The 14,727-nt window shown below is 52.0% G+C and overlaps 1 protein-coding gene across 3 annotated transcripts in view; it reads right to left on the bottom strand.

Annotated features, from left to right (window-relative positions):
• Mideas (mitotic deacetylase associated SANT domain protein) overlaps positions 1-14,727 on the bottom strand; it is a 68,614-nt gene that overhangs the window by 36,090 nt on the left and 17,797 nt on the right. The window contains exon 1 of one of the 3 annotated variants that reach the window (XM_076849894.2): positions 9,038-9,317. The exons of the other annotated variants lie outside the window; for them this stretch is intronic. The gene's annotated coding sequence lies outside the window, so the exon portion shown is untranslated. Of the gene's footprint in view, positions 1-9,037; positions 9,318-14,727 lie in introns of those variants that run through there. 3 annotated transcript variants of the gene reach the window in all.

Here is a 14,727-nt window from a genome sequence, read left to right as displayed (position 1 = left end):
CCTAATGTATAAACCTTACAAACCCCCCCACAGAGGGTCCTATTTGTCCCCTTTCTACATGCAGAAACTGAGGTGCTGCTGTTAAAAGTCAGAAGCAAGATCCTTCCAAGTCCCCGCTCTCCTCAGCACCCTGGGCCCAGAAGGAATGCTACACTTGAGAACCCACCACGCCAGAACGGACTCTGCCCTTTTGTTCCTCCCAGGGCGGCTGCTTTTCCTGGCCCACAGTATATAATGTTCTTCTCAGGAAATGATACCAGCCTCAGTCTGCCAGGTTCCCTTCCAGACTAGGGGTACTGGTAAGAGCCCCTGGAAGCTGGCAGAGCGTAGACAGGGGGGAGCAGGGTGGTAGAGATGGGTTGGAAGCTGCAGGGTCAGCAGAACCTCACTCTGGAATAAAGGCCTCCTACCACGTGGAGAAGGTGGCTTGGGCCTCTCTCCGGAGCCAGCTGGCAAAGCAAGGTCTAGCTGGGAAAGGCTGAACAGATTCCAAATATCAAGGGATACTGGAGTTCGCCCAGTCCAATTTCTCATTCCACACAGTAGTCCAGAGAAGGAAAGAAATTTGCCTTAGGACACCCAGCCAGGAGAATAGGAGGTTCCCAGAATCAAGGACTCCAATATAATGCTTCATGCCAAGGTTAATCCCAATACCTTTTTTTTCCCTAATATTTTTTACTTGTCAATGGACCTTTATTTTATTTATTTGTAGGCGGTACTGAGAATCAAACCCAGTGCCTCACACACGCTAGGCAAGTGCCCTACCACTGAGCCACAACCCCAGCCCCTCATCAACACCTCTTAACATTTCTTGAGGGTGCTAGGCATTACACACACTATACCTGTGCACAAGGTAAATATATTGCTCTCCCCCTTTCTCCACAAGAAACCTGGAAAGATCCCAGGGGTCAAATCACTTGCCTTAGGTCACAGTAGCACAGAGGCAAGGCCAGAACTGGAGTCCAGGCCTGCTTGTCTCCAGAGCTCTTTCTGCAAACTCCCTCCCCAAGTTTCAGGCTTTGCCTCCGGCCTGGGTGCCACAGGCCATCTGGGAGATGCGACAGCAGCACCAGGTAGACTGCAGAAGCCTCTGGCCTGCTTGTGCCTTCCTCCTGAAGAGTGGCTTCAGCTGGCCTGAAAACTACTGTGAGGTCCTGTGAGTGTGGCTGGTCAGCAGAGGTGGCTGCGAGAGGCCCAGCTACAGGTGATTCCCACCCCTGGGCCAACCTGAAGAAGACCCAACACCATCTCCCCCAGGAGGAAGCCACACCCCTCCCACACCCTCAAATCCTGTACCCACAGTTGGCCAACAGCTCTTTAAAAATAAAGTCTCGTCTCTCCCTTGCTTGTCAGATGTCCCAAATTCCCATGGGGCCCAGGCTCTAGTTCCTTCCTCTGGCCCCCTGAAGTCTGAATCCAATCAGCTCCATGACAATGTGCCCCGCTCCCCAGCACACTGAGCTGTAGCCATAACCACTCACACCTCTGGAGTGGGGGGGACTTTTTCTGCCAAGAACATAAGTTCCTAAATAAAAAGCTATTCCTGGCAAATGTCCTGAGTGGAGGAGACAACTAGTTCCCGTGCGTGCCATGGTAGAAATCCTTATTTCATGGCTGATGAAACCCTGAGAGGTAAGGTGACCATGGACCCATGGCCATCTGCTCAGGATATGTGGATGACTTCTTGGGGAGAGCTGTGGTCAGGGCTCCCAGGTTTATGTCCTCACATTTGGCACTGTCTCCCCAGACCTGGCATTGCTGGGGCCTTGACATTTGTTTGGCTCATCTCCTTCCCCAGCAGGGAGGTGCAGCAGCGGGTCTGTGTCTGGGATCAAGGCTGAGGAGCCTCCATCAATCTAGGCTCTCCTGCAGCCCAGCTCTAGAAAAGGCCCACCTAGCAGTGGGGATAGGGGACACGCTGGGGTGGGGGTCTGCTGGTTTGGGGTGACAGTGAAGAATGGAGGTAATAGTGCTAATGAGCAAGCACAAACAGCTGCTGCCAGCAGTGAAGGGCTCCCAGCATAGCTGACGGAATCTCCTAGAAGGGCTGTGGAGTGGGCACAGACAGCTGCCTGTCTTACCCAGCCAACCATCAAGTCAGCATCAGCCCTTTCTCAGGCCCTGGTCAAGATGCAGGCCCTCTGCCAAATGCTTGCACATTCCTTGCATTTCTCCAATCTCTGAGCAGCTGCTGTAGGGCCTTTTCTCCTATGTTGATTTATTCTTTATTGTTCCTGAAATACACCCAGAGGCCTTTGGCACAGCACACCAGGCACCGGCACAGCATTCAGCCTAAGCACCAAGTACACACCAACCAGGCTCTCTGGGACCTGGGCCAAGCCAGCAGGAATGACAGGCCTGGGGTCAAACTCAGCAGGCAGAAAAGAAGACCCAAGATTCCACTTGCCCCCAGCCCAGGGTCCCCAGAGATAATCTCAGAACTACAGAAGCTGGGATGTGTTTAGGGAGGAGCAGATACATGGAAGGTCCCTGGAAGGCCTAAACAAAGCCTTTTCCCCCCTCCCATGCAGGAATGACTGACCCAAATTCCTACCATCAGCAATGCATTCCAAAGGTAAGGTATTGTTCCTTGTGCACATTAAAAAAGTCAGGAGAAGTATGGAGCTGTGTGGTAAGAGGGTCAGACAGAATGCCTGATGACTTTTCCCATTAGCAGCCCCTGTAAGCCTCAGGTTCCTTGTTAGTAAGCGAGCATAATAGCTTTGTCTTATAAGTATTGTGAGATTAGATAATTCATAGATGAAGTGCCTGGCACAAACTGAGCACTCAATAAATGTGATTTCCTTCCCCCTTTGCTGAGTAGGGATAGCTCAGGTGTTAGTATCAGTCTATAAAACCTTGGGGGGAATGAAGGGCCTGTTTCTTCCAGGGCTGTGCAGGCAGGCACACAGGGCATCTGGCCTACAGACCCAGGAGACAGAGATGGCAGTCCAGAGCGCGCACACACACAGCACAGGCCTCCTCTGGGCTCAGCTGTGCCAGCAGGGCCTGCAGGGACACAGTGGGGTAAGGGTATTTCTCACATGATACCTGGCGGAGCTCCCAGGCCCACAAGTTGGAGCCACCACCCTCTTGGGCTCAGTCTAAGTAATAAAAGGGAAGGTGCTATTTTGCCTGAGGGAGTCTGAGGAAGGGTGGCCACAGGAAGTAGGAGCAGGGACACTAGAGACATTGGGCCTGCAGAAGGCAAGCAAGCCTGCCAAAGGCCACCACAGTGAATACTCCACAAGTGGAAGTGCCCGCCTGATTATTTTTGGCACCTCTTCTGCCCAGAGCCAGCAAAGAAAGGCAGCTGCCAACAACGTGAAAATGCTGTTTATGCTCAAGTGTGCAAGCTGGCAGCAAGGACAGAAGGAGCACTAGCAGCTACCATGCAGAGGCACCTCTGCCCACTTTCTTCCTCTCCTGACTGTCCCCGCAAGGCCCAATCTATGCGTGGTATAGCTGACGTAGTAGTGTGGGTACTTCTGCTTTCACTCAGATCTGGCCTTCCAACCACAGAGCTCTCGCTCTCTCTCTCTCTCACACACACACACACACACACACACACACAAATAAATAACTATGGAGCCAGCTGAGGGCTGGGCCACACCCAGGAGCCCAGACAGTATTCCTCTGGGCTCTTCTGTACTGAAGCAACCCTCTCAACTTCCAAACTGGGAGGGGCAGTGACCCTGGACAGGACACAGGCATAGCCACTCTTCCCCAGCTCCCTGGGGTGAAAGTGGAGCTTCTATGGCAACCTACAGCAATTCACAGCCTCTTGGCTTCCTCATTTGAAAGTGGAGTGGGACTAGATGTCCCAGAGGATTTTCCAGCCCTGCAGTGACTCTCAGGAGCTAGGTAGTTCAGAACGATGACCTATGGCCAGCTAGGGCCTCAGATGGAACAAGGTCAGGTGAGGAGCCAGGTGCTTGTCCCAGGAGTTGCCAACAGGCTGGGAGGAGGAGGCTAAAGAGTCAACCCTCCTGTACTCTAGTTACCACTAAAGTTACCCTTCCCTTACAGAAAACTGACAAATTTGAGCCCCAGCAGGCTGGACTGAGGCCTCTGTCTGCCCAGACTATTGGGAAAAGCTGGGGAGCAAAATCCCTCAACAGATTCTTTCCTCTCTGGACCCCATTTCCCCAGAGAAATTGCATGACCTGAGGGAATCCCCTTCTGGCAGCAAGCCCAGGGTGCTTCCCTTTCTCCAGGCTTGCCTACCTCGCCCTGGCTGCTACCCTCCCCCACCTGAGACTCCTGCAGGAAGAAGCAGAGCCTGGAAAAAACGTTCTCAGCATGAGGGAGCTCCTTGTGGCTGGAGAGAAAGACAGAGGGGAAAAGGAGCACCTTCCTAGCTGGCCACAGCAGAGGCTGCGTTCCAGGAAGAGCAAAAGGAAGGCTGCCAGGGAAGTCTCAGGCTGGGTCCACTCCTCCCCACCAGCCCCACAAACCGCAGCAGCAAACGCTTCCCGCAGGGAGACCCCCACCTCCACCCAGCAAAACCTCAGCTCTTCCCTGACATGTGGCAACTTTCTTATATAATGCCTGGATGCTGCCCCCACCGGTGCTCTATTTCAACAGTGAAAGGGCCAAGGTGATCCTTGGAAGGATGACTCCAAACCTCCATCCTGGTCACACTGAGAGGCCCAGGTGAAGCAAAGACAAGGAGACTTTTTCCTTGACTGAGAAAGCAATCTTCCTCCTGCCCACGCCATGTGACCAGTTCAGCCTGGGGCCTAGGCGGGTAGGTTCCCCAGAGCACAAACTGATCTCTGGGAAGCTGAGCCCTTAACCCTTGTCTGCAGGGAAAGAGTCCCTTGCTAAGGCACAAATGTGCTAGTGACTAGGCTCATCTAGCGGGTAGTGGATCACAAACTTGTGCCCAGGGCCGTGGAAGTTAGAAAACAAGCTTCATTTGCATAAGCACAGGACACTGCTTTCCTACCATAAGCAGGATATCCTTCTTTTCCTGTTCCCTGGTAGGAGCAAAAAGCAACAGCAGCTAGACCAGGAGCTTAGTGAAATGATAGCCACCATTGGCTGAGTTCCTACTATGTGCCAGTCGCTTTATACACATGATCTTGTTTAATTTTCACGGAAATCCTGTGAAATACTACATCCTTCCCATTTTACGCGGAAGGAAACTGAGGCTCAGGAAGTTAAACAATGCCCAAAGCACACTGCAAATAAAAAAGGTGGAGTATGAACCTGAGCCTGAGCAGGTCTCATTCCCCCCTACACCTACCAGACTTCCTTCAGTGTCCCTGCCAGGGTAACTGGCCACACACCATCAAGAACGGTGTTCTAAGTGTGGGGGTGGAAGTGGGTGTTGACAAGTTTTGCTTGATGGCTCTGGAATCTGAACTGATGCCCCCACTAACTACTATAGCTTCCAAGCGTGTGACTGTGAGAGTAAATGTGCGTGTACTGGGGTGGAGGGAGGGTGATCTGGATTCCAAAGAGCAGTTTCCAGCACTAAAGTTATGCTGTAATGCTTCTGATTCATAAAATGAGCTCACAGTCTCATAGTACCCTGAATGTTGCTTTGAATGCAAATGCGGATCCCTTAGTAAGAGTTGGGATTTCAGTAGGCTCCACCTAGCCCCAGCCCAGCAAACAATTTCCTTCAGCCCCACACATTCAGAGTACTAATAGCAAAAGCAATATCTTCGACGAAATACAACCACTGGCTGCATTTCCTGCAGCCTGCAGTGAATCAGGGAAGGAGCTGCTGCAGCTGTTCCTGCACCAGGGCATGTGCACACAGGAGGGTGCCAACCTAGCCCTGGCAGAAGGAAATATGCAGGTTAGCAGATACCAGGGCAGGAGGCTCCACAACTCTTTTGCTCTTTTCCTTTCAGTAAGGATGACGAGAGGTTCTAGAAGGCCAGCTTCAGGGCACTGCCAGGAAACTGGGTTCATCAACACCACAATCATTCATAGGAGACTGATCCTTTTGAAACTAATGACACAGTATAAAGAGGTCTCAGCAGAAGAGACTCATTGTGCCTTCCACATGCCAAGTCCACATTTTTTTCTTTATTTTTCTTTATTTATTTATTTTGTAGTATTGGGAATTAAACCTCATTCGGGGACTCATGCAAGCACTCTACCACTGAGCTACATCCTTAGCCCTTTTTATTTTACTTTGAGACACAGTCTTGCTAAATTGCTGAGGCTTGTCTCAAACTTTGATCCTCCAGCCTCAGCTTCTCGAGTAGCTAAGATTACAGGTGTTCACCACTGTTCACTCATTCAACTTACTTCAACAAGTAAGGTACTACACACCTACTGGATGCCAGGCACTGGGGAACAACAAAGAACTTACACTGGAACAGAGACTACAATTTCCAAACACTCAGAGCCCTCACAGCAACTCTGCAAAAGGAGATATGAAAACTAGCCTGAGTCTATAATTTTGACTACCACACTGCAGTACATGCACAAATAACTACGTAAGATAACAAAGGTAAGACCTTCTTCTGAACACTCAATGTCAGAAGACCTAAGAAGTGGCATTTGAAACCGAACTAGAAGGAAAAGCAAGAGTATCCCAGCCACTTGTGGCCACTCCCTCTTCACCATGAGCGAGGTTTTCTTCTTGGAGACCCAACTACAAGAGAGGGGCTATCAAGGCTAAAAATTCCTGACCCAGGCCCATTCACCTTCTAAGACACATACCATGCACACACACCCAATCACCCTCCCACTCCCCTCTTGCTCCAGAAGTCTTGGCTCCACTGAGCAACCTTTCCTGGGTCTTTTTTTTTTTTTTTTTAACAGAGAGAGAAAGAGAGAATTTTTAATATTTTTTTTTTTTTTTTTTTTTAGTTTTCGGTGGACACAACATCTTTGTTTGTATGTGGTGTTGAGGATCAAACCCAGGCCGCACGCATGCCAGGCGAGCGTGCTATCGCTTGAGCCACATCCCCAGCCCCTTTCCTGGGTCTTAAAACCACAGGAGGCCCTCAATTGCAGCTATACTACATGTAGTCTTTTTTTCCATTTATTAAAAGCAGGAGGCCAAGGGGTCAAACATGGGGCTATTTTTAAATCCATGTTTAAAGTTAAGCTCTCATCCCTGTGGGCACTCCAAAGGCACTCTAGGAGTAGGCTGACAGAGCCAGGGAGAGTCGGGGTTCTGCTTGATGCATGGAGAGGCCACACTGGAAGTAGACAGGGCTGCCCCAGAGCAAACTGTATAAACTGGGGGTCATCCTCCAGGTTCTTCACCTCCTTGTCCCCTGGGCACTACATAGACCAGAGAAACAGCCAGAGACCAATCCAATTAGAGTGGAGACTGGACTAGAGCCATGCAATGAGAGGTTTATCACAGTAATTGAATGTTTATACCGGTATTATTCATTGTACAGAACAGGAGAAAAAGAGGACCCATAAACTCTCAACCCTTTGGTTCTGAAGTCATCTAACACCTGTGGGAAAGGTGCATTTCTCTGATTCTAAAGGGGCAAGCAGCACACCTTCCCAGGCAGCCTCTGGAGGAAGATCAGTGGTCTCTCCCCTCAATCCAGGCTCCCAAGGTACAAGTGGCTTCTTAGAGCTGCAAATTCTTCCACCTTCACCAAGACCTGCCTCAGTTCTGAAGGTAGATAATACCTCCAGGCTAGGTAGGCTCCCTCTTCTGGAGGAAGCCAGACACCCTCTCCCCTCCCCAGCCACAGCTGCCAACAGGGATGGGGCACACACGTGCCACAGCAGCCTCCATGGCCAGCCAGGACCAGCAGCACTCCCCCACTCTCCAGTGAGCTCCACATGCTGGCGTCCCACACAGGATGGTAGAGGCAGGAAGTAGCCACCGAAGTTGTGACCAACAGAGTTTTAAATGGGGCAAGTAACTTCCCCTTTCATCCTTCCAGCAGCTAGAGGATGAGCTGGTACGCTCAGTGGCCTCCCCTTTGGGTGGCAAGCACCTCCTTCAGGTCTGCCTTGGGACTGAGGCTTGAAAGCTCTAGGGCGCACCAGGCTCCTCAGCCTCCAGTCAGCCTTTACCCAGAGTGGGTGGGGGCCCAGGAGGGGCAACCTGGTGCTCACGCTCCTGTGTGAATGTTTCTCTCTCTCTCTCTCTCTCTCTCTCTCTCTCTCTCTCTCTCTCTCTCTCTCTCTCTCTCTCTCTCTTTGGTGGTGGTGGTGGTGAGGTGATTAACTCCACGGAGCCAGCCATATGCAGGGCCCAAAGGAACCTGGGCTCCGGCGTTCCCGACAAGCACCACCGACCACAGCACCCGGGCAGGCGCCGCGCGGGCTCCGAGGGCCGCTGCGGGGCGGGCGTGCGGGGGCGGGCAAGGCAGATGACAGGTCTGAGGTGCGCCAGCAGCGCCAGGGTGCGCGGGGCGAGGCGGCTCTGCGCTCGCCCTCCTGCTCGCCCGCGCTCAACGCTCCAGTCTAGGCCTCTAGTACACTTGCTCCAATTCCCTTCCTCCCGTGCACCTCTGTCCCCCAGAGTCCCGGCGCGGACACAGTGCCCCAGCCCACTTTCCCGAGCATGCTGGAAAGGAAAAGGGGTTCAGCGCCAAGTTTCCGCAGCTCGCCAGCCCCTCGCCGCGCCTCCCGGGCCTGAGGTCCGTCACGCCAGCCGGTCCCTAAGGACACCACGTTTCGCTCGGGCAGAGGAGGAGCAGTCGTGTTCCTGAGCCGCCGCCGCCGCGGGCTGGGAGGCTTGGAGGGTTTTCCTGCCGGGGCCGCGCCCGGGTGGGCGGGGGCCGCGCGCGAGCTGCGTAGCTGCACAAACACCAAGGGGTTGCGCTGCACACGCAGCTGCGGGCGCAGGGTGCGGGCCAGGCGGGAGTGGACTGCGGGCAGCCCACGCGCGTTCGCACGCACCAGCTCCCACCGCCGCCCAGGCCTTAGAAGTTGGCGCGTGGCGGCCCTGGTGTCCCCGCACCCGGGCTCCGGGCCGTGCCTGCAGAGCTGCAGCCCGTGGAGCGAGTAGCCACCGTTTGCGCGCCGCCAGGGTCTCCTCGCTGCCCCTGCCGCGTGCAGGCCTCGGCCGCCTGCTGTGTAGCCCACTTACCCCGCTCCTGCCTGAGCTCGGGCCTCTGCTGTCCCCCTTCCGCCGCGGGCCGCAGCCTTCGGTCGCCTCCTGGACTCCGGCCGCTTGCACGCACACTCCGATTTTAAAAACAAACAGGCGCCGTCGCCTCCCCGCGGTATTCGCAGGTCTTCCACCAGCCAGCGCCTCCCAAAGCTGGGAAGTTTGCTGGCAGGGCCCGGGCGGGACGCGTGGGCTGTCACCCCCCGCTTGCGGCGCAGGAACCTCGGCGCGCCCCGCGCCGGTACTGTCCACCTCGGGAGCGCTCTTCCCTCCCTCTGTGTCACCCCCAGTCCTGCGATGCAGTGTCAGGATTGCACGGCTCTGACTCATCGGTTGAGCTCACAGCTTGAAAAAAAGAGAGAGAGAGAGAGAGAGGGCGAGAGGCAGCAGCGAAGGAGGACTCTGGCGTGCTACAAAGGATTGCACAACTCGAGGCTGGGAGCGCTGAGCGCCCAGCGGCCGGCCGGCGCGCGCCGCACCGCGGCGAGCAGGAACCAGCTCTACCACTTCATCAGCACAACTGTCTCCGGGCAGCCTCTCCGCCAGCAGGCCCAGCGCCGCCCACTTCCTGCGACCAAATAAGGCCGAGGGAGGCGTCTTGAAACCTCCGGCGGCTGCCGGGGCTGGGGATTTCCAGCAGACCTCACCTCCACTCCGGAGTCGGTCGCCACCCTCCCCCATCCCAGGCCGGCGCCCCCGATGGCTTAGCTGGAACTAACAGGCCACGCGGCTCGTTCCTTGCACACCAAGGTCAGGAAGAGACGGTGACGAAATGTTTGGAAACCCATCAAGCCTGCCAGGAAACTGTGTGTGATGTTGGGGAGGGCACAAGTCGCTTTCTTCCACAAAAGAAAACTCTGGCTTTGGATACGGTAAATGGTGCACAGTCCTCTCCAAGACACTTCATTAACAGCCTCCCTGAGTGTCACTTTCTGGCCCACCGGCCTCCACCAGCCTCCCAATGGTGTCAGGGTTATGGAGAAATGGGCCCCACGAAGGACCCACAAGGCCATTACTTAGGTGATGAAAAGCTCCTGGGTTGAATTCTAGGCCAGGTTGGGAAACTTTTCTCTCCAGGCGCACATTTCTCCCTGCCTTCCCTAAATATCCCCCTGATAATTTTCTGGTCCATGTCCTGTTGCTAGTTTGCCTGACTGGAGGGAAGATGGGAAACAACTGCAGCAGAGCAGGAGGTCTTGCAGGGGAAACTCAGGGGAAAGTGCTCTGTTTTTCCTTCCATGATTTTGGTGTTTTGTTATTTTTTTAAGGAGATGAGTCAAAAAGAGAATTTCCTTTGAAGGAAAAACCATCGAAGAATGAATATACTGTGTCTTGGTAGTTACTTTTCCCTGTGGCCCATCCTAAGAGTCTGATGCATCCCTTGTCTTCTTAGAAGAATAGAATATGATTCTCTCACACTCCCTGAGCCTACAGGACCTGGACTTTCACGCTCCCCATCCCCCACACTCCCATACCTCCCACCCCTCCTAGGGAGTGGATGCCAACATGAGGACCTTCTACTTAGAAACCCTGCAAAACCTACACTGGCTCCTAAGGGGTAGGTCTCTCCCTCCTCTTCTACAGCTTTGCTGGCTGGCCTACCTGTTATGCACCAGGAAGTCACACCTCACTCAGAGGAAAAGGGCTTATTTGTCCCATGTTATGACAGATATGTCAAAGTAATGACCACTTAAAACAATCTTATCTACAAAATACCAGTAATTATGCCAAGGGACTAGATCGGATGACCTCTTAAAATGCCATCAAATTTAAGATCCATCTTTCTGCATTTGTAAAAAGTGAATGGAGGAGCCAGGGAAACCACCTTCTACAGAAAAAAGCCCAAGGCTCCCAGATTTAGCATCCAAGATGACTGTATTGCTCATGACAAGTCTCACAGCATTTCCCATGCAGCCTACTGAACAAGGCTGTGTATGAGAGAGCTGTATCCCTCTTATTCTGTGTATGAGGACTCAGGTTCAGAAAGTTATGTGCATTGCACAAGGTCACAAGGCAAGCCAGTTATCTGTCACTTCTCTGCTCTTCTTCCAATCTCCCACAGAGTAAGGTAGCAAGTAGTCAAGGGACTAAGGTGCTCAGGCATGTAGCCTGGCCTTACCCCAGTAGAGGCTAGACTCTCAGAAACTCAGTGTAAAAGCCTCTTTGCTTTTTTCATTTGCCAGTTTCTTCCCTCCCACTGGCAACTCATCCAAGAGAAGGAAACAAAAGCAAAACCTCTTGGCCTCCAGTGCCCGCTGCTGCCAGGTTCTTCTGCAGAGCTGCAGCCATCCTGACCTGACCAGTTGCACCCCTGCAACTGGCTCCGGGCCAGCCTAGAGGAAGCCCCTAAGAGCAAGCATAGACCAGCCCAGGGACATTCCCAACTAACAAGAAAACCCAGCTGGGAGCACATTCTTAGAAGAGCCTCCACCATGCGCCAGGGCCCAGCCTCCAGGAAAGAAGTGGGAGCCACTCCAAAGGACACTCCCCAGCTCTGTCCTGCAAGGACTTCCTCCCTGTCCCACACTGGGCTGTCTGATCCAGGAACAGCATGGGGAGTGGATGCAAGAGATACTGAAGAGTCAGTTACCCTAAAAGAACCCTACTCACCTTGGCGTAGCACAACCTTTCGTTCAGACTGAACTTCCAAATTTGGGCCATCTCAGAGAGAGGAAAGGGGGCACATGGGTGCTCAGGAAAGGAGGACTCAGAGACTATTCCCTGCTTGGCAGGAGGAGAAGTCTATAGCCACAGCGGGCAGAAGAGGATGTGCAAAGAAAGCTGTGGCCTTTCCGGGAAAGACCTGCAGGTCAGTCTTGCTGCAGATATGACAATGCAGAATCACTGACATGTGAAGTGAAAGTTTTGGTTTTAGAAGCTCTAGCACCTCCTTCAAGCCTCTGGGACAACTAAGAAGGTGACCTTTTGAAGTTGGGGGTGGGGAGGTCTTCCTTAGACTTTACCCATAGAGTGATATTTTCCCTACCGTCCCCCTTCTTCACACAGCACGGGAAAGAGAGGAGTACTGAGCTCCAGTTCCTGGGAGGTAATTGTTGAGAAACACTCCAGGAAGCAAAGGACCTTGGACAAGTTTTCAAACTCCAGGTTCCAGTGAGGGTAGAGTTTTATTTCAGAGGCTTCCTGGCATCGCATTGGCTCTCTGCTCTGGATTCTGTTCAGAGTGGCCCAGCACTGCGCTGCATAGTCCTCCCCTATGTCCAGACCATTAAAATCTTCCAAGGGTAAATTTTATGGTATATCAATTATATCTCAATAAAGCTGTTGAAAAATAAAAGCTTCCACGGAAGCCAGGATCTCAACACCACCCCAACCTGCCCCAGGCCTGCATGCCTTTTTCCACTGTCCCTTCTCTGCTAGGATCTTTTCATCTAGGCCAGCACATGTAGTGTGGTAAGTGCTTAAACTTTAGAGTGGGAGTAATCAAGGGAACAAATACCTTTGAGGGCATCACAAAATGCCAGGTTTCATATTGTGTTCCTACTGTCAATTCCCTTTGCAGAATAAAGGTCCTACCTCCAGGACGTCATTGCCTACAGTTATAACTGAAGAAAGAGAAAGTTGTAGAAATAATAAGGAACCAGGACTGAGGTTGGGTCTTGTCTAACTAAAATAAACCTACTGCATGATCTTAGGAAAGTTGCCGCTAACCTTCTTTGAGCTTCACTTTTTTTTTTTGGCTCCCAACAGATGTGCCATGTTGGTTGCATGAACGAGGAAAGAGTGCCCAAGTTCAAGGGGCCTGAAAGGATCAACTGGACAAAAGAGTGTTTTACAACTGCAGCATGCTATGTAAGCATAAGGGCTTATACCTGTTATTCTTAACTATTTTACCCTAAAGTTCCTTCTCCCAAAAAAGCTTCTCCCTTTCCAGGCAAGATTTTTTTTTCCTCCTGAAAAGACCCCACTGAGTGATACCTCTGTTGGGAACCTCTGTTGGGATCTGCCCAGGGAAACGTTTTCCAGCATTTATTCAGTGTCCCATTTGAGGTATTCCTCCAAGGCCACCCTTCGTGTCCTTTCCACCACTCTTTCCCACAGTGCTGTCACCACTCTGACGCCTGTACCTTCCCCTCACCCCTTCTTTCTTTTTTTAAAAAATATTTTTTTAGTTGTAGATACACACAATATCTTTATTTTATTTATTTATTTTTAGGTGATGCTGAGGATCGAACCCAGCGCCCCCTGTGAGCTAATGCTCTACCACTGAGATACAACCCCAGGGCCTCCTCACCCTTCTTACCTGGTCCTTTGAGGAAGCAGAGAGTTCAAAACCACCCCAGTCCACTAAGTTAAGCCACTGTATATTGGGATGTCACTGTACTCTCTAATACCCTTGAAAACCCAGGGGATCCCCTCTCAGCTCACACTTACTTCACCTGTTCTGGGGCAGGGCCATGCCTGCCACACCAGCCCACAGCTGTCTGCATCTCTGGACCCTCCCACCTGCCCCTCCCTGGCCTCCTTCCCCTACAGGCCTGGGCCAGGTTCTGAGTGCCTTTGTCAGCCCTGAGAGGGAACTTTTGTAGATGTTCCCAGTTGCTGCTGTCACTCTGGGAGAGACGTCTGGCTTGGTGTAGGGAGAAGGACAAAACAGGTGTGGCTGCCAGGGAGGGCACCGAACAGAAACACTCTTCTTCCCAGAGGGAGAGCTGCCAGCTTCCCTGAGCCTTCACTTCAACACAGTCCCACATTCCCTGCAGAAGGAGCCCTGGACCCTCACTGACTGTCCTCTGGTGCCTGGCTTCCCTATTTTGTGGCAGTGATCCAGGAGAAATGGGATCCCCAGATATAAAATGTGTGCCATGGAGCATTCTTTAAAGCATTATTTTTTAAAGTTTTTTTTTAAGTATTTATCTTTTAGTTGTAGTTGGACACAATATGTTTATTTTATTTATTTATATGTGGTGCTGAGGATCAAACCCAGGGCCTCACACGTGCTAGGCGAGTGCTCTGCCTACTGCTGAGCCACAATCCCAGTCCTAAAGCATTATTTTTAAATTAAACAAAAAATACTGATAAGTGGTAGACTAGAATCTAAAATTCATCTTCAAGGGAGCGTACAGGTTAAAAGCATAGGTTAAGACCTGAATTTGGCTCATACTAACCTCGTGACTTGAAGAAAGGTACTTAACCACCTAGTTTTCTCATCTGCAAAATGAAGATGGTAAGAACTTACAAGTGTCTGTACACATTAAATCTTTGATAGGTGTTGGCTATAATTTTTTTTCCCCATCTCCTAACTGATCTCCTTGCTTCTAGTCTTCTTTACATCCGCACTGCCCTCAGAGTGCTCCTCTTCTCCATAGCTCCTGCGTAAAGCTGGGTCTGTAGCCAATCTGTTAACACAACACCCAGCTCTGCCCCAGCCCCATCCTGACCACTGCCAAAGAACCTGAAGTTCCCCAAGACACTTGCTTTCTCACCCTCTTACTCCTCACACTCATACTCCTCCTCCCTCTTCCTTGATCTGCAGTTAAACCCACACCCAGGTCTCTGGGCAGACTGGCACGTCACAGCAGTTCTTCCAGGAATCCTTCCTTGACTCCAAGCAGAGGAAGACTGCTGGAGTACATCCTGTTGGAGCTCTCCTGGATCCCCTTTATCAGGCTGGTGTCTCATCCCCCAGCAACTGTGAGCACACAGTTGTC

Source organism: Callospermophilus lateralis, chromosome 3, assembly GCF_048772815.1.
Source record: "Callospermophilus lateralis isolate mCalLat2 chromosome 3, mCalLat2.hap1, whole genome shotgun sequence".
NCBI classification, from domain to species: Eukaryota; Metazoa; Chordata; class Mammalia; order Rodentia; family Sciuridae; genus Callospermophilus; species Callospermophilus lateralis.
Note: the sequence above shows the minus strand (reverse complement) of the source record. Positions and strands in the feature narration are given on the sequence as shown.